The sequence below is a fragment of the Aulonocara stuartgranti genome, assembly GCF_965226115.1.
Source record: "Aulonocara stuartgranti genome assembly, chromosome: 23".
NCBI classification, from domain to species: Eukaryota; Metazoa; Chordata; class Actinopteri; order Cichliformes; family Cichlidae; genus Aulonocara; species Aulonocara stuartgranti.
In genome coordinates this window covers 32880502-32903802 of record NC_138958.1, presented here as the reverse complement: position 1 = coordinate 32903802, position 23301 = coordinate 32880502, and the positions used below count along the sequence as shown (strand labels likewise).

Genomic DNA, 23301 nt, shown 5'->3' with positions numbered 1-23301 from the left:
AACAGTTATTGGTTGAGCTTTACATAACTTCCACTTACTACACGGACCGAATGAAGTGGAGCGTACAGCGTGCAGAGATGCGCCCGGCTGAGCTATCCCCAGTATGACCATGGAGGTGACAAGCACGGGCGGCAGGCACAACCCGCTGGCAACTGCCAGCTTTTTTTCAAGAGTTTTTTTGTGGTAAGTGTGATTTCACGGCGTGATCTAACTCTGACCGAGCGGTGAGGTAATCAGTTAAGAACAACAAACTGCTGATTTCATGCATACATGTTTGTATATCGTTTTAATTGTGGTTTTTCTGAGTTAACTAGAACTATGAACCCGTTTACAAGGGGATTTAATCTGTGCCAGGATGCATTTTTAATTGAAAAAAATAGTTTCTCATAACTTGATCACGCATTGAAAAATCAATAGGATTAGCCCATCCCAGCAATGCTGTGCCCCACGGACCACATGAGGCAAGCAAGAAATACTTCAGAATTTATTCAAAAGCCGGTGTTTACATGCTTCAGACCATAATAGTGGAAACTGAGACTGATTACTTTAATTCAAAGTGGGTAGAATCACTTCCATACACTGAAAAAACAAAACAAAACAAAAAACTCCTGGGTTATTTTATTAGGTCATAAAAAATACTAAATCCACAGAAAGTATGTGCAGCTTTTCGCTGTGTGTATTATTTCTGTGCATTTATTTGTGGAATAGATTTTGAACAGCAGAGTTGAGTCAGGTAGCTCTGGACTTGTTTGAGTTTTTCAACCATAACTCATGAATGGGAAAAGCAATTGTAGGCTTTAATGTAGCCCTCATGGTTTAAACTGGCTTAATACATAGTATGAGTACCACACAAACAAATACTACATAGATATGTGGTTGGTCTTTTGATGTCTATATTGAAAGCATTGAGTAACTGAGTAATAACTCACCTTCAGAATGTTCAAAGTGCACTTCTTTCTAGATACCAAGGGAGGCTTCACTACACATGACCAGAGAATTATTAAACTGGGAGAAGCAGAAAACTTTGCTATGTTGTTTCTGATACGTCTGCTTTTCCCCTCTGCTAACCTGACATACACTGAATGTCATACACTGAGACACCAGGCTATGCAAACAGGTGCTTATTAACAGGTGCTTTTACTGCCAGAAAAACACAGAGTTAAATTAAGATGAACTGTCCCATTATACTGTTTTTTTATTCTCTTAAAGTTAAAGTTGGGTGTTTTTTTATTGTTAGTATTTTTTTGAAAAACGTGGTGGATATGGGATGGTGTGTGTGTGAGTGTGTGTGTCCAGGGAAGGCGGACTTTGACGGGCATGCTAATGTGTGTGATTTAAGCCAAGTTGATCTGTAAAGCTAATTTTTTAAAACCCAGACATCAGTAAAATATCATAAGTACAAAAAGCCGAGCAAACTTTTTTTGCTTTTTATCGTGGGGTATCGTGTGTAGAATTCTGAGGTGGAAAATGAATCGAATCCTTCTTTTGGAATAAGGCCGAAATATGGAAAAATGAGGGACAGGTGAAGCGCCATGAATACTTTCTGTCTTTCTATTTCAGCTGGTTAACCCCTTTGCTGCAGCTTGGCCAAAAGCGAAGACTTGAGGAAAATGATATGTATAGCATCCTTAAAGAGGATCAGTCTGAAGCCCTGGGAGAGGAGCTACAGAGGTACTACACTGCTGTGTTGCATTATTGGATCACTAACAAAAGTCAAATCTGAGAGACTGAGAAGATGATGGCTCAGACATAGGTCCTTACAATTTTCTATGACCAGTTTGAGAAGAGATTTATTTTTGAGTCAATGAGTAATGTGGTTATGCATACTACCCAAATAACCCATTTCACAACATGTGATTTAGTCAAATATTGCCTTGAATAACATTAAAAAATTCTTCTACCCAGGAAAGTTATGGGTTAAGACCCTATGGTTTTGTTGTCACTTCCTTTACATGTAGCTGGATGGTTGGCCTAGCACCAGAGGTTTTTGAGCTCTTGATCACTTTTAGTACTATTTATGAACTGGTCTTTTAAGCAGTCCAGAAGAAGAAGCGTTGTTATCTATTTATGATGCAAAAAAAGTCATTTCTGGCCAGTCTACCACAGTAGAATAATACCCCAAAATATTTTTCTGGAGTCTGCCATCTATTGATGATATTTCTGTTTGTATTCACCTCTTCAGGGGTTCATTTCCCTTGGTGAATTGTACAAATATGATCTGTAGACAAGCAGGTAGCTGTTGGTGCTTTGCCAGGAGAGACTGCATGCTTGTTCAGTAGCTGTGTGTTTCTTTGAATTGCCAGGGAGTGCTGCCGTAGTGTGAGTCACACCTGATGTGTTATTCTGACAGGTCAATCTACTTATTCCGGTTTGATGTATTAACTCCTTTCACAACAGGCCAAACCCAACCTTAGGCCTCCCTGAAACATGCCGATGCTCCCAACAGGCATCCTGTCACTAAAAATAACACTAAAAGTTCAACAGAAAGAGCTGTAATAAAGCTCATTACTTTTAAATAATTCAGTTCCATTTTATCACAACAACAGCCAACTTAAAGCACCTTGTATTGTAAGGTAAGACCCCATAATACTACAGAGAAAACCTTAACAAGTCAGTGACCCCCTTTGAGCAAGCAGTTGGTGATGGTAGGAAGTCCACACTTAAATTTTGCTTTTATTTTTAACTTAGTTTTAATAGTTTTTAATAGTAATTGTTATAAAATTGTTAAAGAAGTAGCTTCTTTTTTGCCACACGTGTAAATGTTCCCAGCTCTCTCAGTCAGAAATGCTAACCAGCTCTCTGTGCCATTCATTTGATGAAGATGTAAGTGGCAGTGTCACTGGTGGATCATTGAATTGCTGTTTGCCATTCCATTAACCTGATACTTCTTGTAACAAATGAGTATGTTGCCACTGTGCGGCCGTATGGTTCTCATTTGGAAGGTTTATTTGCTAATGATTTTTTTAAAATGTTGGTGTGACTATATCCTAAATAGTTACATTGCCATTTGTTGTTCTAGATTGGTCTAAAGATCAATGTTGTGTCTAGATTGACATAAAATGTTGTTTGCTTAACTTCAACTTATAGTGTGTACTTCTGTTTGTACCAGAGAAGTTGTACCTTTCACAGTTACCTCATAGGTTAGCCTAATCTAATAATCTCCATGTTTATCTTGCAGATTTTGGGACCGTGAAGTTAGACATGCTACAAAGGAACTCCTGAAGCCAAAACTCACCAGAGTCCTTATAAAGTGCTATGGAAGGTCCTATGCAATGGCTGGGATATTTGTTTTTTTCCTGGTATGTCGACTGGTCATGTGGAGGTGTCAGATGAGTTATTTGTAATGAAATAATAAGCATGCTAATGTACTCAGAGACCTTTCTTGTAACAAAAATTGGCTCAAATATCTAGCAGCCATTTGAACCCATTTCCTAAAGTCTGGGAAAGGATGAATGTAAGCTTGCATTCATTGTCTTTGTCATAAAGGAGACAATCAAAGTGATCCAGCCACTTCTTCTGGGGAAGATAATCCTTTTCTTTGAGAATGGTGACCCCGATGATCAGAGAAGTCTTGGCATGGCGTATGTTTACGCTGCTGCGATGTCCATCTCCACGCTTGGACTGACTATCCTCCAACATCTCTACTACTATCATGTCCTAAGAACAGGCATGAGGATTAGAGTGGCTATGTGTCACATGATCTACAGGAAGGTCAGTGAAAAATCTGTACAAATGAAGAGTTGTCAGCTTATCTCTGTCAGAAATATGTTCCGATGGATCCATCTATACTTGTCGGTGTTGTGAAAATTGTTTTTTGAGCAGTTAAGTAAAATTCCTCTCATCAGGCTCTCAGACTCAGTGCTAAATCCATGGGACAAACAACCACTGGGCAAATAGTGAACCTCCTTTCAAATGATGTTAATCGTTTCGATGAGGTAAGAGAATCATGTACTCAAACACATGATGAGATTATTTAATTGTATTTGATGACATTTTTAAACCAAGTTGTGCCCTTAACATCAAGATCTTCACACAGATTTGTAAAAAATTGTAAGGTTTGGACAAGTTGTCCAGCATGTTTTCTGCACGTCAACAATCATGCTCTCTATAGATTACACTTAATCTGCACTACCTGTGGGTGGGACCTCTCCAAGCAGTGGTGATCATTGTTTTCCTTTGGTATGAGATCGGTGCCTCGTGCCTGGCAGGTGTAGCAGCCATCGCACTCATGATGCCGATACAAACCTGGTTTGGAAAACTCTTTGGCATCTTCAGGTATGGACGAAGAATACAGAAGCTGGACATTATTGTTTCTGACGATAACGTTCTTTTATTATGCGCATTGTCTGCCTGTTTTTATACAATTTTGATTAGATGGTTTTTTTAGCCTCTAATGGACACAGTGTAAATGGTGCTTATATTTGCAGGAGCAAAACAGCAGTCCTTACTGACAACAGAATCCGTATCATGAACGAAGTGGTGTCTGGTATCAGGATAATCAAGATGTATGCCTGGGAGAAACCGTTCTCAGCTCTGGTGACTGAAGTCAGAAGGTAAGAACTACAGGTTTTATGAAGAATCAGCTAATTTTTTAGAGGAATTTCTTCTTCTTATAATGTGCTCCCATAATAATTATGAGTATAAACAGTGAATCAAAAACTGTCAAAATAAATATTTTAATAAACTGACTCGTCATCCTGCAGTTTTATGATTTGGAACGACCAATATGATTAATGCTTCGACACATGTGGAAATGAAATGAACTGAAAATATCAGACATGTCTTTAGCTGTCTTTTAAAATAGTGAACAGGACCGATAAACTTCAGGAGCATAAAGAAAGATCATACCACAGATCAGGCTTGCTCCATCAGCCCAGGAACTTTTCTCATTTGCCAAACGAATGAGAAATGTAGGGTTCACATAATGTGTGGTTTGTCTGGAGGCGGAGATCCATGTTGAACCACTGTGCTCTTCTGGAACAGCGGAGAACTGGTCCTATACATGTAAAAATCAAAGGAACACTTTTTGATGAGATTATAGCATCAAGTCAGTTAAACTTATGGGAATAATACAAACTGCTAAGTACCATTTTGAGCTGCTGCAGTGATATTTCAACAAAATATATATTTTTCAGCTCTATAGGTTGATAATTTTCATTTCGATGAAACAATCTGACATCCTTTCATTCCTTACACAATACACAGTCCATAGTGTAGTCAGCATTGATATCCAGCATGATTTTTCCTATATTTTTTTAGTTAGAGTATACAGTTGAAAACATCCTTTGGTGTGCCTAATGTTTTATGTGTGCTTATGAGTCTCCTCATCAACAAGAACAAAGAGCTTGAGCATATAAAGTTAGGCATGTCTGGGAAAATGTAAAGAGATTTCATTAATAGCATGATCTGTATTGGATTTTCTTATCTCTGCAGAGCTCATCAATTTCTTTAAATCACTGCAATCACAGTTTTTTCTGGTAACCTCTTAGGGCCCATGGGAGTTCATATGGATTAGCTACAAGAAGAATTAATCAGAATTAACAACAAGGAGAATTCCTTATTGCTTTGATGTACTGCTCTTAAAGAACAGCTTAGATTTGTATTAATTCATTAATCCTCAACTTTCTCAGCATTGATGTCTGGTTAATGATAATCCTTTATGTTTGCTCTGCACTTTATATGTTAACTGTCACTTATTGTTCCCATCAACACCTTCTGAGATTCTTTGAAAGAAACCCACTCAAAATCAGTCCTTGTGACATCAAGCAGTAATCCATTGTAGCCTTCAAAACTTTCCATCCATCTTCAGCTTAAATGTACTTAGAATAACCACAGAGGAAATTTGTCACTACTAGTGACCAGCATTGAATGGGAGGCTCTGCCTTCTTCATTCTGATTTTAAATACTTACCACGTGTAAGTCAGAAGTCTCTATTGGGGTGATATGGTATAAAGAGGTTTGCTTTACAGAAGCCAGTATTTTAATATTGGCCATGTACAGACAGAGAGTGAGGAAGTCGGTGAAGCTTGAACTTTTGGTGTGGATTATACAACAGCTCAACATTATTTTTCTGTGTGAAAACTTGGGTTGCATTGTAGTCATGATTAATTCAGGGTTACAGTTTCAGGAAGAAAAATGTTTTACAGTCAACCTTCAAGTCTCAATGAGTCTTTGATAATAAAGACTTCTTAAGATATCCACAGTTACAAAACTACTAAATATGTAGTAAATATGAAGTAATGTGTACATTTGGATTCTAACACAGGGTTGATTTATGGTGAAATGGTTTGTCTATTTTTATATTTTAAATGGATTTTAAGTTGGGTTTTTTTTTAATGATTTGTAGAGAAGAGACAAAACCCTTCATCTTGATCAAAACACAAAACAAAGAACGTTACGTTCTTTCCGTCAAGCGCAAGGCCTCAGGCTTCGGGGCCTCTGCAGATGCTGAATCATTACATTCTTGTGAGAGGCCCCGCACTGAATGTCCTTAGAGGCCGTACCAAAGCTTTCGACAAACAATTTTTTTTAAAGCTGTTTTGCTAATGTTCTAAAGTAAGGTCAAATCTATAATTAACTGTCATTTTCTGCTGAGTCAAGCTAAATGTATTCCCAGTATTAGCATTCCATCATTACCAAACGATATGTTGACGCTATGCTGGACTGAGCCTTTGGTCAAGCAAACTAACACATGATCTTGGTGTTGCATGAGATACATGCAACACCAAGATATATTGCCAAAAGTTCTTGCTCGTTTGCCTTCACACGCATATGAAATTGAGTGACATCCCATTGTTAATCCATAAGGTTTATTATGATTTAGGAGTATATTTATGGGAATTTTTAACCATTTTTCCAGAAGTGAGGTCAGACACTGATATTGGATGAGAAAGTCTGGCTCACAGCCTCCGCTCTAATTATTCCCAAAGATGTTCTGTCAGGTTTAAGTCAGGACTCTGTGCAAGCCAGTCAAGTTATTTCACATTAGACTCATTGATACATGTTTATTTGGATGTTGTTTTCTGCACTGTTGCACAATGATGTTGGAACAGGAAGAGGCCGTCCTCAAACTGTTCCCACAAGGTTGGGAGCATGAAATTGTCCAAAATGTCTTGTTATGCATCAAGAGTTAGTTTCACTGGAACTAAGATGAGCCCAACTCCTGAAAAACAACTCCAGATCTCACCGCTCCACCAAATTTTACACTTGGCACAATGTAGTCAGGCAAGTACTGACAGACTCGATACACGTACACTACCGGTCAAAGGTTTTAGAACACCCCAATTTTTCCATTTTATAATTGAAAGTTATGCAGTTTAATGTTGCATTGCACTCTGAAGTGAAAGCATAGTACAAATAAGCAATTCAAGTAAAACAATTATCATGGAATCAATTTATAGACCAAAATGTATTCTATAATTCCACCTTTGGCAGCTGAACACACCCGTGGCATTCTTTCTACAACAGAGATCAAATATTCTTCAGAAAGTTCTTCCCATATCGGTTGCAGAGGTTCCCATAAATGTGTGGCACTTTTAGGTTGCTCTGCTTTCACTCTTCTGTCCAGTTCATCCCAAACCAGCTCGATGGGGTTTAAGTCTGGAGACTGGAGACCACTCCATGTTTTCCAGCTTACCATCTTGTTCTTTGTTCCTGAGGTAGTTCTGGCATAGCTCGGACTTTTGTTTTGGGTCATTATGTTGCAATAGGATGAAACCCTGACCAACTAGAGGGTATTGCATGGCGCTGCAGAATGCTGTGTTAGCCATTTTGGTTCAGGGTGCCTCTCACTCTGTACAAGTCACCGAGCTGGAATCCAGCAAAACAGCCCCAGACCATCACACTTCCTCCTCCATGTTTGACAGTTGATGCCACACACTGTAGAGCCATCCTTTCGCGTACGAAGATCCTGCGTGATGAACCGGTGATTTCAAATTTTGATTCATTGCTCTATAATACCTTCTTCCAGTCTTCAGTAGTGCAGTGGCGATGTTTCATGACCCAGGCAAGCCTCTTTGTCTTATTCTGACGTCTTAGCGATGGCTTTCTTCCTGCAGCTTGTCCTGTCAAACCTGCAGCTCGAAGTCTTCTCTTCACAGTTGAAACTGAGACTTACTATGACCATTATTAAGCTGTGTTTAAAGCTGTTGCCCTGTTAGCCACCGATCACGGAAGCTGTTAACTCTCAGAAACCTTTTTCTCACCACAAACTACTTTTTGCAGTACAGTGCTGTTCAGCTGATGCTCACGAGGGCATGGTACCACAGTGTGTTCCAACACTGCTTTCATGCAGGCAGAGGGGGTTGTAAGTAATCCAGAAAAGCTGGAACACCTGTAAGAATTAGTAGCACCAGCTTTCAAGACCTGATCAACCTCCATTGCTGCACAACAGCTTTAAATTGTTAACCCATTTTGTGTTCCCTGAAAAATACCTTTTTGTATAATTTGAAATGTACATTATTTTTCATTTTTTTCGAGAGTAAAAAAGGGTTATATAAGAATCAGTCCATTTACCATCCAGTGACCCTGTTCGGTGATTTTACGTTGCCTACTGTACCACTTCCTGGCAAAAAAGCAGAAAACTCAGAACCACTGTACTGCCAGATTAAAAAAAAGTTTAATGCAATTTGTAGAAGCACAGCGAGGATAAACTTGACCTACGTGTATCGACTAGAGAAACTTCACGAGGGTCTAACATTCAAACTGGGAAGCTTAAATACAAACTTAAAAAGACAATAACAACCACCTGTGTGAGAGGAAATAAAAAAAACAAAACAAGAAGCATCACTGTAAATATATCAAGAATCACATATTATACGTGATAAACCTTGTTAACTCAATCTTTGTAGGCTAATAAATATAAGACCACAAAATACAAAAAATGCACAGAAAATATGTGATAAAGACATGAAAACTGTGGGAAGGAAAAACACAGGAAGGAAGCTCTGGGAGAACCAGGTTCAGGGAGGGGCAGCCATCTGGTGCAATTGGTTGGGGGTTAGGGGAGGAAGACAGGATAAAGACATGGTGTGGAAGAGAACCAGAGATTAATAATAACTAATGATTAACTCTAGAGTGGTGTATAAACAGAGGGTGAAAAGAGGTTAGTGAAGAAGAAACACAAGCATAAATTAGGTAGGTTTCAGGGCCAGGGTCACCTGATCCAGCCATAACTATGAACTTTATCAAAAAGCAAAACTTTAATGCTAATCTTGAAATCCAAACTGGGGGCTGGTTCAACAGAAAAGGGCCCTGAAAGCTGAAGTCGCTCTATCTACTACAATAACCAAGGAACCACAAGTAAGCCTGCAGTCTGAGAGCAAAGTGCTCTATTGGGGTGATATTTAAGATAAGATGAGGCCTGATAGTTCAAGGTCTTGTATGTTAGTATGTCTTTGCACTCTTCATGGTCTGATGAAGAAAATAATTATTTAGACGTAAGTATTTCAGTTGTAGTCATTTGAGCATTCTTTTTTTTGACAGTGGTGTGACACTCTAAATAAAGTCTTCTGATTTTACATATTAAGCCTCCCTATGTTCTTCTTTACTCCTAGGAAAGAAATTCATCAGATATTAAAAAGCTCCTACCTGCGAGGACTCAACATGGCTTCATTCTTTGCCAGCAGCAAGATCACAGTGTTTGTCACCTTCACTGTCTACGCCCTCCTGGGCAACACCATCACTGCCAGCAGTGTGTTTGTCACTGCATCCCTGTATGGTACAATTAAGCTCACAGTGACCCTGTTCTTTCCTCTGGCCATTGAGAAATTGTCAGAGACTGTTGTGAGCATTCGCAGGATTAAGGTAATTCTGTTCTTTCATAAATTGGAATACAAGTAACAAAACCGTAGCTGATATCTGTCATTAGTACCATAATGACCGATTTACTACTTTTCTATTGTCTAAAAAGTTCAGAGAACTTTACATAACAAAAATCGTGTCAAAGTCAAAGTCAAAGTCAAAGTCAACTTTATTTGTCGATTCTGCCACATGTACAGGACATACGGAGAATAGAAATTGCGTTACTCTTCACTCCCTAGATAAATAGCAAATGAACATTTAAATATATTTAAATATAAAAGTGATTAAAAAATGCAAGTAAAATAATTAAAAAGTAAATATTTAAATAAATACAATTTTACATATAACAAGAAAGCTATATAATATACAATATAATGGGTAAGCGACATTGAGTGTAAGCCAGGCAGAGTAGTGCAAATAGGCAAATAGTGCAAATGGAGATTTGGTAATGTACGGTAAGAGAAAGTGTACAACAAAGTCTTATGAGGTAATGGCAGTCCAATGCTCCACAAAGTGACTGGTAACTGGTGCAGGCCAGTGAGTGAGTCAGAGAGTGTGTGTGTTTGTGTGTGTGTGACAGAGTTCAGTGAGACCGTGGAGGAGAGAGGGGAGAGGGGGCAGAATCGGGAGGGAGTTAAGCTTCCTGACAGCCTGATGGATGAAGCTGTCCTTCAGCCTGCTGGTCCTGGCCTGGAGACTCCGCAGTCTCCTCCCCGACGGCAGCAGCTTGAAGAAGCTTTGCATTGGGTGTGTGGGATCAGCCGCTATGCAAAGGGCTTTTTTAGTGAGACGGGTGCTGTAAATGTCCTGGAGGGAGGGGAGAGAGACACCAATGATCCTTGTTGATGTTGACTTAATGTTACGGTCTTCCCTGAGCCTGGTTCTGATGGAGGTTTCTTCCTGTTAAAATGGATTTTTTCCTTCCCACTCTCACCATGTGCTTGCTCATCTGAGTAATCTGATTGTTGGGACTTTCTCTGCATTGTTGTATTGTCTCTTTAGGTTACAATATAAAGCATGTTGAGGCAACTGTTGTTGTGATGCTTGTTTGGTGCTGTTGAACTAAAATAGAATTGAAATTCATGATGTTTTCCATCATGGAGAATCCATCTGTCAAATAGATCCTAAAGTGATGTCCAGATTGATTGCAGATATTGTAACTGTCCTGCAAAAAAATGGATAAAAGATTGGTGGTGACATCAGAACTCTTTTTAATCTTAAATGTAGTTGTTTCTAAATTTGTGGATAGGTAAAGCAAGAGAACTGTGCTAATTTAGTTTATGTTTCAAAGCACGTGTGTCCATTAAATATCTTTCAAGAATTTTCTCGTCCTGGAAGAGCTTGAAAGAAAAAATCTCGCACTGCCTTTGGAGGGAAAAATGGAGAACGCTATTGAAATTGAGGCACTGACCTGCTACTGGGATAAGGTAAATGTTAAAGTTTAAAACTCATATTGATAATGAGTCATCTTGCATAATTTTAAATTCAAAATTTGTGCATTAATTAATACATTCTTCTTCTTTTTTTAGAGTTTGGATGCACCATCTCTGCACAATGTTTCCATCACAGCAGAGTCACACCAGCTTTTCACTGTGATCGGACCAGTGGGGGCCGGAAAGGTCCGCAACTGACTTACCATTTAGCCTTTAGGTCAGAACATTGAGTATCAAAATTGTGTTTTCAGGGTCACATGTTCATAACATCTGTGTTTTCTTCAGTCATCTCTGCTCAGTGCCATCCTGGGAGAGCTGCCTTATGACACAGGCACATTAAAGGTCATAGGTCAAATAAGCTATGCAGCCCAGCAACCCTGGGTGTTCCCTGGAACCATCCGCAGCAACATCCTGTTCGGGAAACAACTGAATCCTAAAAAGTATGAGAGGGTCCTCAGAGCCTGTGCTCTGAAGAAGGTGAGATATAATGCTGCAAGTTAACCAGTTCATGTTAGGCCAGCAGCTCAAGGCGAACCGCTCTTTACCCTCTGGTGTAAAATCTTACAAGGTGGGTTCCTACCTATAGAAAATGCTGATTAGCTCCAACAATATGATCAGATGACCTTGATAAAAGCCAGCAGCCTTCAAAAGTCAATTATAATCATATTGATTAATTGCATTGTTTGCTATAGTTTAGGAGCAAATTCTGAAATTTGACTTTGGGACGTCACATCTTTTCTTGAAAGTAAAGCAGTATTAGTTGTGCTTTTCTTTTATGTCTCATTTGAAGTACAGCTGTGATCAGAAGTTTGCATGCACTCATCCCAGGCATGAATGTCATGGTTATTTAACTGTTCTTTTTCTATAGTGGAATGATTGTACAGCACACATCTTCAATAACTTTAAAACAAGTTTAAGCTTTTATTTGGGATTTTTTCTAATCTATGGATCAAAAATATACAAACAACCTCAAATATATACTCACCAATTTATTGGTGTTCATTTAGCTGTATTTAGTTCAATATCACTTTGCAAGTTGCTCTTCAAACAGACACTTTTGGAGGCCATCAATGATCTTCTGGTGGATTCTGTCTAGATATTTTGACCACTCTTCTTGGCAGTTTGTTTAAATTGGTTAGTTTCCTGGTATGGAGCTGGCCATCCTGGGAGAGCTGCCTTTGAAAGCCTCACCTTTGTTCCTCTAAATATATTGTGGTCTAACAGCTCAGTCTTTCTCTTGTCTGACCATAAAACATTTTATCAGAAGCTATTTGTTTGTCCATGTGGGGGAACAGCAAATTTCACTCAAGCTTGAAGGTGTTGACTTTGGAGCAGGGCCTTTTTTCTGTACAATCGTTTAATTCTGGAAAAAGAACAGTTCAAATAAATCATTAAAAACTCAAAATTATCATGACATTTATGCCCTTGATGATTGTAGGCAAGTTACGCCTCCATTGTTTCAAATTCAGGACCTGCAGCTGTTCCCAGATGGAGATCTGACACTGATTGGGGACAGAGGGGCCACACTCAGTGGGGGACAGAAAGCTCGTGTCAACCTGGCAAGGTACATGGACATCATGTAGTAAGAACGCTACCTAGAAGAAAACTTACACGTATTGTATCACCGTGACGCATTCAAATGTTAGTCTGAGTTTCTAAGGAACCTAAACTAGAGGCAACAAGCATGTATTTTTACCCTGCATGCACACACTTGTGCTGTTACATTTGCTATAGTTTATGTGAAAGTTCAGTCTTTTTCCTGACAAATAAGATTCCCCCACTGTGTGTCCTTGTTTTCAGGGCTGTATATCAGGATGCAGACATCTACCTCCTGGATGACCCTTTAAGTGCTGTGGATGCAGAAGTTGGAAAACATCTTTTTGAGCAGTGAGTAATAAAGAGTTCGGTGCTAATTATCTGTATACCCTGATTAATAATGGTGTCGAGAATCGTGCTCATGCTCGACAGTACACACTGCATGATTGAAGTTCATGTGAACTGTTTTAATTCCATTCAGTTCAGTTTTATTTATATGGAACTATTTCAAAGCAACAGTCACAAACATGCAGAAACCCCCTCTTATTTATCAAAATCAGGTGTATCTGTGGCCTGCTGAAGAACAAGTGTCGTATCCTCATCACACACCAGCTCCAGCATCTGAGGACGGCTGACCAGATCCTGGTCCTCAAGGAGGTTTGTCCCCCTTTATGCTGGTTTAAGTAGGCAGGGGATAAACATGTTTGCATTGACCAGTTATAGTTTGTTACTCTGAGGTGTGTAATCTCTGAGAGTGAGCTCCAGCACACGTTGATCTCCAGTCGTCAGGTGAGATTTCTGTTTCCAAATTGTTATTAATTTTTTAACTTACAACACAAAGTCTCTGGACCAGATGTGTTAATACAAAACTACTCAGTTACAGAAGTTAAGGAAACATATTCATTCAGATGAAAAATCTAATTCAGTTTGTCAAAAAACGCTTCAGCTGGAGGAAAGAGATCCAGCATTATGTAGAGTGATGTTGGGAGGTTTAGGTTTAGGTTAGCTTAGGTGACGAGCTGAAAAGTGTCAGGGATAAACAGGCAACGCGGCTTTGTGTACAGTTCCAATTAAATCTCCTTGATCCCCTTTTTAATGTGTTCCCCTTTACTCACAGGTTCTGCATTTTGTAGAAGGAGCTTCACAACTGATTTTTAATGGTGGTTTTCCAATTTTCCAAATTCATAGAAATGATTTTCTCCGAAGGAAGGCGTTCCTTCAGATGAGCCTTTTTGACTTTTTTGTTATTAAGTACTGAAAAACACATTGTTGCTCATTTTCATTATTTGTTTCTCCAGGGTCATGTCATGGTCCAGGGAACCTACAGTGAGCTGCAGACCTCTGGCCTGGATATTGTGTCCCTGCTGAGAAGTGATGTGGAGGCACATTCAGTTGGGTCATGTTCGGTTGACCCAGACAAATTGTCTTTACGCAGCCAGTGGACGATTTGCTCACATGGGTCACACTGTTCTTCCAGCAGCCTCCTGCTACCAGACAGCAGCTGCACTGATCAGCTTCATGTAGGTATATTTCCAAAAGATTAGATTAAGAGTCCCCACATAAATGGCAGCATTTTGTAGTCACCTAATTACAAGGATGGACAGAGGTAGAAATGAATAGTTTGGGTTAAAATAGACCTGCAAGTCTATTATCACTAAACTTATTTTATTGTTTTGCAGGTTGAAGTTGCTCAAACTATTACAGAAGAAACTCGAGCTGAAGGAAATGTTAGCGGCCATGTTTACCTTAAGTACTTCACAGCAGGCTGTAACACTTTGGTGTTAATGGTCATAATACTGCTCAGCATAATAGCTGAGGTAAGCCCCGACCCTTCAACACCCTTCCTGCACTCTTTCTGTCTCCAGGTGTTACCTGTCTGTATTAACTGTTATCAGTATTAAATCCCTCACTGTACAATCATGTGGAAATGTCACAGTGACTCTAACCCAGGGGTGGGCAATCTCAGTCCACGAGGGTCGGTGTCCCTGCAGGTTTTAGATCTCACCTTGGGTAATCACCTGAATCACATGATTATTTCGTTACCAGGCCTCTGGAGAACTTCAGGACATGTTGAGAAGCTAATTTAGCCATTTAAATCAGCTGTGTTGGTTTGAGGACACATCTCAAACCTGCAGGGACACCGGCCCTCGTGGACTGAGATTGCCTACCCCTGCTCTAACCTGACTTAACCTTCCCACCCTCCCACACATTTCATGCAACTTGGTTTCCTCATGCTGTGTTTCAAAAATTGATCTAAAGAGAGGTCCGTTTCAACAGGTTGCATATATCCTGCAGGACTGGTGGCTGGTATATTGGTAAGAACTTTACCAATGTGGATATTTTTAATGGCAAATACAGTATGCAATAGCTTAACTTTATACTGTTCATTTGACAGTTTTTTAAATGAAATTAGATCAGTTATCATTTCGTGTGTACCTGATTGAATTGTCTTGTCATCTGACAGGGCAGGGGAGGAGTTTTCTAACAGCACAGCCACTGCTGTTAGCGTGGACAGTGGAATGGATGTTACTAGCTCATTTCGAAAGTTTGATCTCACTTTTTACCTCGGTATTTATTCAGGTAAGCCTATAGTTATAGTAATATCTATAGTTCTTGTTAGAGTCTTCAGGTCTAATATCTAATATAGTCCTGCTGTGTTTACTTTTAGGTTTGACAGCAGCAGCTGTGGTCTTTGGTTTTGCCAGGAGTTTGGTGATATTTCACGGGCTGGTGAGATCAGCTCAGACTCTGCACAACAGCATGTTTAGTGCTGTTCTCCACACCCCGGTTACCTTCTTTGATGTCAACCCCATAGGTGAGGCCTACACAGAATTTATTTTAAATTTAAGAAAAAGCGTTGAATTACATCAGGGTATATCCTGCCTTATGCCTTTGACCGATTGGGAGTTTTGCCTATAGTTTTACAAATAACCCAGTCTATTTCTACCAGGAAGAGAACTGGAGTCAAAACACATCCCTGACATATTCCAGTGTTGTCTGAGTTCTCCAAGATGACATTGGCCTTAAACCTCTAAAAAAAGGTCTATTAAGTTCAGTTCAATCCAGTTTTATTCATACTTGGCACTCCAAGTTAGAACAGCCACATAAAGGTGCTTTGGGAGGGAAAAACTCTCTTTTAACAGGAAGAGATTCCTGGTAAAACCAGGCTCAGGGAGGAATGGGGATTTTCCTCCCCACTTTCACCGAGGTGCTTGTCATGAGGCAACGTTTCAATGAATGGTGAAAGCATTGATTTGTATGGTGTAAAGCTTCATGTTCAGAACATAGACAGCATAAAGATGGACGTAGTGATATCACCCACTGATTTTGGATTGTCCAGGTAGCTTCAATGTTAGCGTCTTGCTAGCATTAGCCCACTAGAGCATACAGTACACACTAAGAAAAAGGACAAAAATTACACTTGCCTACATCCTTAACATGATAATGGTGCTGGGTGCAGGGCTGACATATCTTTGCTTTTACTGATTGAATGATTTATAGTCTTCTCTTTATATAATGTTTCTGTTCCTTTTCCCTTGTTTCAGGTCGAATACTCAACAGATTTTCCAAAGATGTCAGCCAAATGGACTCCATGCTACCTATCACTTTTGTGGACTTCTATCAAGTGAAGACTACTATATGTGCTATATACACACAAGACTCACTTAAAAGGATCCTTCAGTAATTTGAGTATTTCTGATTATGCGATGTTGTTTTAGTTGTTTTTACAGAATGCTGGCGTTATCGCGGTGGCAGCCTCAGTCATCCCTCTCATCCTCATCCCTGTTGTTCCTCTCCTAATAATCTTTCTGTACTTGAGAAGCTTTTACCTCCGTACCTCACGTGATGTCAAACGTCTCGAGTCAACAAGTGCGCTTATTTTTATTACGATCCTATCATAAACTCATCATTTTAAACTGTAGGTTCAATGACGCTGGCTGTTTAACAGTTTCTCACAGCTAATCTTTTCCTACAGCGCGGAGTCCAGTCTTCTCCCACCTGTCCTTGTCTCTTCAGGGTCTTTCCACCATCAGAGCCCTCAAGGCTGAGGAGAGGTTAAAGAAGGCATTTGATGCCCATCAGGACCTGCATTCAGGTTTACTCTTTATGAACTCTTTATGGATGGTTAAAACTGAGATTTTCTAGCTGATTTTAAAGGAATTTCAAGCGATAAAGAAAACTACTCATAGTTCCAAGTAGAACTGGAATTCTGGATAATTTGCTCTCAGTCTGTCAATGAATACCTTCTGGGAGCATATTTGTAAAGGCATTTTCCCTCTTAAGAAAGGTTATCACAGGTCAATTCAAAGTTGATCATTTGCTCAACTATCTCTCCTAAGAGGCCTTGGGAAGATAAGCTATGCGTCTCCAGCTGAAAAAAAGTTAAAAATGTTGTAAATCAGTAATGATAGTGGAATAATGATAGCGAAGAAGCCTGGAAGACTTTAATTCTGTTTTATTTATATGACAACAGTCACCTCAAGGTGCTTTATATTGTACAAATCGCTTTATAATAAATTACATGTGTGAGATATTTGGGTCTCATGAAATGTCTTGTAAAGTGAACCTGCTCAAAAGATTAACCTGGTCATCTTCTTTATAATGAAATGCATTTTTTCGTCTCGTTGCAGAGGCGTGGTTTTTGTTCCTGATGACCTCCCGCTGGTTTGCACTACGCCTTGACAGCATTTGCTCCATATTCATCACTCTCACAGCATTTGGCTGCGTCTTACTCAGACATGGTGAGGAACTAAAGCACCATGCAGACAAACTGTCTCACAACAGGTGCCTTATATTGTAAGGTAAAGAGTCTGTAACGATACAAAGAAAACCCCAACCATCAGAGGACCCTCTTAGAGCAAGCACTTGGCGACAGTGGGAAGGAAAAAATCCTTGATTTATTTTATTACAGCGATTATGTATGCTGTAGGTATTAAAGGTACTGTACAATGTTTTGAATATCAATCTATCAGATTCTAATTTGTACATGTAAATGGAGAGTCCTCTTCACACACTAAGGTTAGTTATGGAGTTCCACAGGGTTCGGTGCTAGGACCAATTCTGTTTATATTATACATGCTTCCCTTAGGCAGTATCATCAGAAGACATAGCATACATTTTCACTTCTATGCAGATGACACCCAGCTTTATATATCTATTAAGCCAGATAACACACACCAATTTGTTAAAATACAGGAATGTCTTAAAGACAAAGACTTGGATAACGTCTACTTTTCTGCTTCTAAATTCAGATAAAACTGAGGTTATTGTACTCACCTATAAAAATCTAACCCTCCAGTAACACTGAGGAATTTTGGAGTCATTTTTGACCAGGATATATCATTCAGTGCATATATGGTAAACAAACATGTTGGACTTCCATTTGCGGAATCTGGTTCAAATTAAAAACATTCCGTTTAAGTGATGCTGAAAAACTTACTTCTAGGCTGGACTACAATTCCTTATTATCAGGATCTCCTAAAAACGTCCTAAAAAGCCTTGAGATGGTCCGCAATGCTGCAGCAAAGATACTGACAGGGACCAGACCAAGAGAGCACATTTCACCGACACTGGTTTTTCCTCATTGCATCCCTGTTAAATCCGGAATCGAATTTAACATACAAGGTCTGGAATAATCAGGCCCCATCTCATCTTAAAGACCTAATAGTACCCTATCAACCCATTAGAGCACTTCGCTCTCAGACTGCAAGCTTGTTTGTGGTTCCTAGAGTATTTAAAAGTAGAATGGGGGGCCGAGTCTTCAGTATTCAGGCCCCTCTTTTGTGGAGTTTGTATTCAGGACAGGGCTCTAGACTAACTTTTTGCCATGGGCGTACTCCTAACTTTAAAAAGTTAGGCGTACCGGCACAAAAGTTGGGCGCACACAAATTTTATAATAATTTATATAATATAATGTGTTTTTCTGAATACACTGTGCTTTTTCAGCATTCAAAGATTGATGACACCGTGTCAGAGCACTGGCTATGAATTTCAGAAGGATCAGGCCTTAACTTAACAGGAAAAGTTAGCAATAGTTCTTTTCCTATTACAGCTACATCCACGTCTGTCGGGCCTAGGCTGCTCACTAGGGCTGGGTATCATCACTGATTTCTATAATCCATTCGATTCCGGTTTTCAAAGTCCCGATTCGATTCAACTTCTAGCCTCAGACAGTCAGAAATATTATAATTCTGATCATTTATCAGTACTGACTTCATCAGAATTGTGAACATCACAGCAGAGGCCTTTGTGTGAAAGTAACTGAGAATAAAACACAGATTTTCCTGGTCTGGCTTTTTATAGCAGATAACCTTAAAAATATTCTACAATGTTCTGCATATAAAGTTTAAATTTCTTCAGTATTGAACAACAGAAAAAATAGGCTTTCTTGTCCGAGGTCATTTAAGTGAAAAAAAGAATAGAAAAAGACAGCAGCCACAGCGCTGTAAACAACGGTAGACTGGTGGGTAATAAGTGAATGAATAATACAGAAAACAGAGATTGGAGACGGGAAACTGTTCTTGAAGTACAGAGAGAGATAGAGAGAGAGAGCTAGCTGTGCATGAAGTGTGATTTTAATAGTCGTGGAAGCAAAACAGCAAAATTCATGACGACATTGATCAAATGTGAAGCGCAGTTTGCTGCTTCTTTTGCTGCTTGCTCGGTGAATTTTGGTTGGAGAGAGACAAAACCTGCAGCTCAGAATCAGCGCAAAAAGACGTAAACACAGTGCGGACCGGACGCATCAGAACCGCTAAGCTCCGACAGAGTGTCCGTCTACGGGCCGTCGGGTGAGAAAGCTGAGAAAGACAAAGTTGATTCTGATGCGTCGGTCCTCTGTGTTTACGTCTTTGTGTGGAATCCCTGTACCTGCTCTCATTTGCTGTTTGGTTGTTGTTGAAATGGTTTTGTGAGCTTTAATCTGAGAATCTGGCATTTCTGGCAAAACACAGTTATATTTAAAAGTCGATTCAGGATTTAATGAATTGATATCGCTTTATTCAAGCTACTCACCTCCCACTTCCACCTGCACTTTCAACTGGACCACGGCCAATCAGAGAGGTCCCGCCCCTTACTATCTCTGATTGGTTTAGTCCACGATAGGGCAAAATGTGTGTCTGTTGTTGACCACAGGGAAGGTTGCAGATTTTTTTTTTTTTTTTTGCTACCCGAACAGTTGGTCGCACAGGTGCAACCAATTTTTTATTTTTTTTTTTAGTGGCACCACTGAAAATTTTGGTCGCATTTGCGACCAAATTGGTCGCACTCTAGAGCCCTGATTCAGGAGACAGACAAACTCTACTTTTAAGACTTTTTTTTTTTATAAAGCATATATTTAGGGATGGATGAGTTGACCCTGAATTTTCCCTTAGTCATGTTGCAATAGCTCTAGGCTGCTGGGGGCTTCCCATGATGAGTCTTTTTCTTCACTCTTTATGTGCGTATACACCACTCAGCATTTATTCATTAGTTATTGTTCATCTCTGGCTCTGTTCCAGGGTGTGTCTTTGTCCCGTCTTATTCCCTGCACCCACAGTCAGTCATGGCAGATGGTTGCCTCTTCCTGACCTGGTTTTGCCAGAGGTTTCTTCCTATAAAAACGGAGTTTTTCCTTCTCACTGTCGCCAAAGGATTTGCTCGTGGGGGGGTCACATGATTGTTGGGGTTTTCCTCTGTATTATTGTAGGGTCTTTACCTTACAATATAAAGTGCTTTGAGGCAATTGTTGCTGTGATTTGGTGCTATATAAATCAAATTGATGTGAATTGAATTGAATCTGTGCAACAGGTCAAGAATATATAATGTAGATTAATAAGATTTGCCATAAATGGACGTTTATTAAAACCTTTACTTAAACTATTAGAAATAAAGGAAAGAAAAACCAAACAGTTCCACAACTTTTAAACCAACCAGCCCCTTAGTGGGCTTGGGGTATTTAGCAAACTAAACACAATTAAATGTTTAATTTAACTGCATTTAGTTTGCTAAATACCCTAACCACACACAGTGAGTTAATGCAGAAGAAAGTCCTGAACTAGCCTCTGATTTCTGATCATGTTTTGGATCCATTAGGCCTGGAGGCTGGAGAGGTGGGCCTTGTGCTGACCTATGCTGTAACACTGATAGGAAACTTCCAGTGGACAGTGAGACAAAGTGCAGAGGTGGAGAACATGGTAAGAACTGAGTGATGACATTTTGTATTTCCAGTTTTTTTTTGAATGAATGATGTTGATGAAAATGATGTTGGTGGGTGAAGATAAATGTACTTAATGGACAGTTACATGGAGCAAAGTTTCCATTTCCCTTAATCCTCTCAAATTTTGATCATACCTCATTTGTACAAAAACTTTGGACACTTGACTTCTGCACTTACAGTAAAGTATGCTGTACAAATTATAAAGCCCTTTGTAGGAAAGTTGGAATTTTCGGTTTTGGGGTTTAAAAAATATAAAAACATCCTGATGCCTATGAATGAACGTTAACATAGGCTACAAAAAGCATAATTGAAAAAGACCTCTTGGCTTTTCAGATGACATCAGTGGAGAGGGTGGTGGAGTACACTGAGCTAAAGAGTGAAGCACCCTTAGAAACTCAGAAGCGTCCTCCCCCTGATTGGCCGAGCCAAGGAATGATAACCTTTGATCGAGTGAACTTCTTTTATAGCAAGGATGGACCACCGGTCCTCAAAGACATCAACGCCACGTTTCAACCCAAAGAGAAGGTGACACATCGGTTTGTGGAGAACAGCTGGTTGGGGTCTGAGTGATGATCAGCTGTTGATGTTTTGTGTCCTGTGGGTCAGGTTGGTATTGTGGGTAGAACAGGAGCGGGGAAAAGCTCTCTGGTCTCGGCTCTGTTTCGCCTGGCAGAGCCCCAGGGAAAGATCTACATCGACGGTATTGTGACCTCTGAGATTGGCCTACATGACCTGCGCCAGAAGATGTCCATCATTCCTCAGGTACAACATCAGATGACACTTCAACTGCCTGAAGAAATACGTAGTTACAATCTCACTGTTACAATAATGCTATCCATTTCTGTTATTCTTCTATTAATTGAAACTGCTATATCATTTATTTTCAGTAAATTAAACTCAAAACACAGATTTTCAAAGTCATACGATACTGCGTGTCGTTTCCAAATCCATATCCGGTACATAGAATTAATGACGTAGCAGAGTCTACTGATTTTTCTCCCTGACTTCTCTCCCCTCTGCTCCCCAGGACCCAGTTCTCTTTACTGACAGTGTGAGGAAGAACTTGGACCCTTTCAACCAGCACACTGATGAAGACCTGTGGAAAGCTCTGGAAGAGGCTAGTATTTAATTAGCACACCCAGATTTGTCGTTACTGCCCACAGACCAGCTACAGGTTTCTCCTCTCCATGTTCACTGCAGGTACAGATGAAGTCTGTGGTGGAGGAGCTGCCTGGGAAGCTGGAGACTGTCCTGGCTGAGTCAGGCTCCAACTTCAGCATGGGCCAGAGGCAGCTGCTGTGCCTGGCCAGAGCAGTCCTGAGGAAGAATCGCATTCTCATCATCGACGAAGCCACGGCCAACGTTGACCCAAGGTCCTCCAGATACATTACCAGTACAGAGAGCTCCTAGACATCCAGGAGCTTTCTCAACACACTTTTCCCACATGATTCTCAGTGTTTTTCTTGTTGTTACTGCAGGACAGATGAGCTGATCCAGAAAACCATTCGGGAAAAGTTCAGAGACTGCACTGTGCTCACCATCGCTCATCGCCTCAACACCCCATCATAGACAGCGACCGTATACTGGTGACTCAGCTATTCCGACTGTAGCTTTTTAATAAATTCATACTGTTAGAGTACACAGATATGCAAAAAATGTTCCTGTGTTAACTGTTACACCACCGTATGTTTTCTCTTGGCCTAAGGTGCTGGACAGTGGCACCATCCAGGAGCTGGACTGTCCTTTCACTCTACTGCAAAACAAGGAGGGTGCTCTCTACAAGATGGTGCAAGAGATGGGCCAGGCTGAGGCAGCGGCTCTGCTGGAGTCAGCAGGAAGGTGAGGTGAAAAAGAGTCCCCTTAAACATGGCTGAAAAATCTGCATCCACACAGTTTCCATGCTTTCCAGCTTATGACAGCAGCCTGAGCAAAATAATTTAGACTTTTCTGTGGCTGCTACAACCAGGTGAGGTCTACTTCCAACAAGTCTCTCTCACACCCAAACAGAGAAGTTAAACTGTGACGTGGAGTGAAACACTGGAATCAGCTGAACTCTTGCAGCAACCTCTGAGCACCGCGAGCTCCTCCTGCCTCCAACTGTGTGCAACGACTGGGGCGTTTGATGTTTTTTATGCTTTGATCTTATTTGATCTGTGTCTGTTTTTAAGTTATGTTGAAATCATAAATTATTGTCACATGTGAACAAGCTACTCTGTAAGATCTGTAAGCTTCAGAATTTGACCTTGAATTCCCCACCGTTATACTTTTTGTACACGAATTTTCACAAAGTTCATGTAATTTGTAACAGTCCTTGTCTTCTTGACTTGACCAAAG

General features: G+C 40.1%; 1 pseudogene across 1 annotated transcript; it reads left to right on the top strand.

The window, feature by feature from the left end:
- The first annotated feature begins 69 nt into the window (after nucleotides 1-69).
- Nucleotides 70-23272, top strand: LOC309699715 (ATP-binding cassette sub-family C member 4-like; annotated as a pseudogene). Its single transcript, XR_014280820.1, has 31 exons — nucleotides 70-183; nucleotides 1561-1671; nucleotides 3179-3299; nucleotides 3487-3711; nucleotides 3846-3935; nucleotides 4112-4275; nucleotides 4428-4553; nucleotides 9555-9804; nucleotides 11121-11228; nucleotides 11331-11420; nucleotides 11520-11711; nucleotides 12704-12798; nucleotides 13035-13121; nucleotides 13331-13427; nucleotides 14069-14290; nucleotides 14450-14587; nucleotides 15048-15085; nucleotides 15235-15350; nucleotides 15439-15585; nucleotides 16316-16395; nucleotides 16490-16640; nucleotides 16747-16866; nucleotides 17402-17512; nucleotides 20844-20944; nucleotides 21301-21492; nucleotides 21574-21729; nucleotides 21995-22084; nucleotides 22168-22340; nucleotides 22446-22553; nucleotides 22673-22806; nucleotides 22975-23272. The product of XR_014280820.1 is annotated as an ATP-binding cassette sub-family C member 4-like (transcript).
- Nucleotides 23273-23301: the final 29 nt, after the last annotated feature.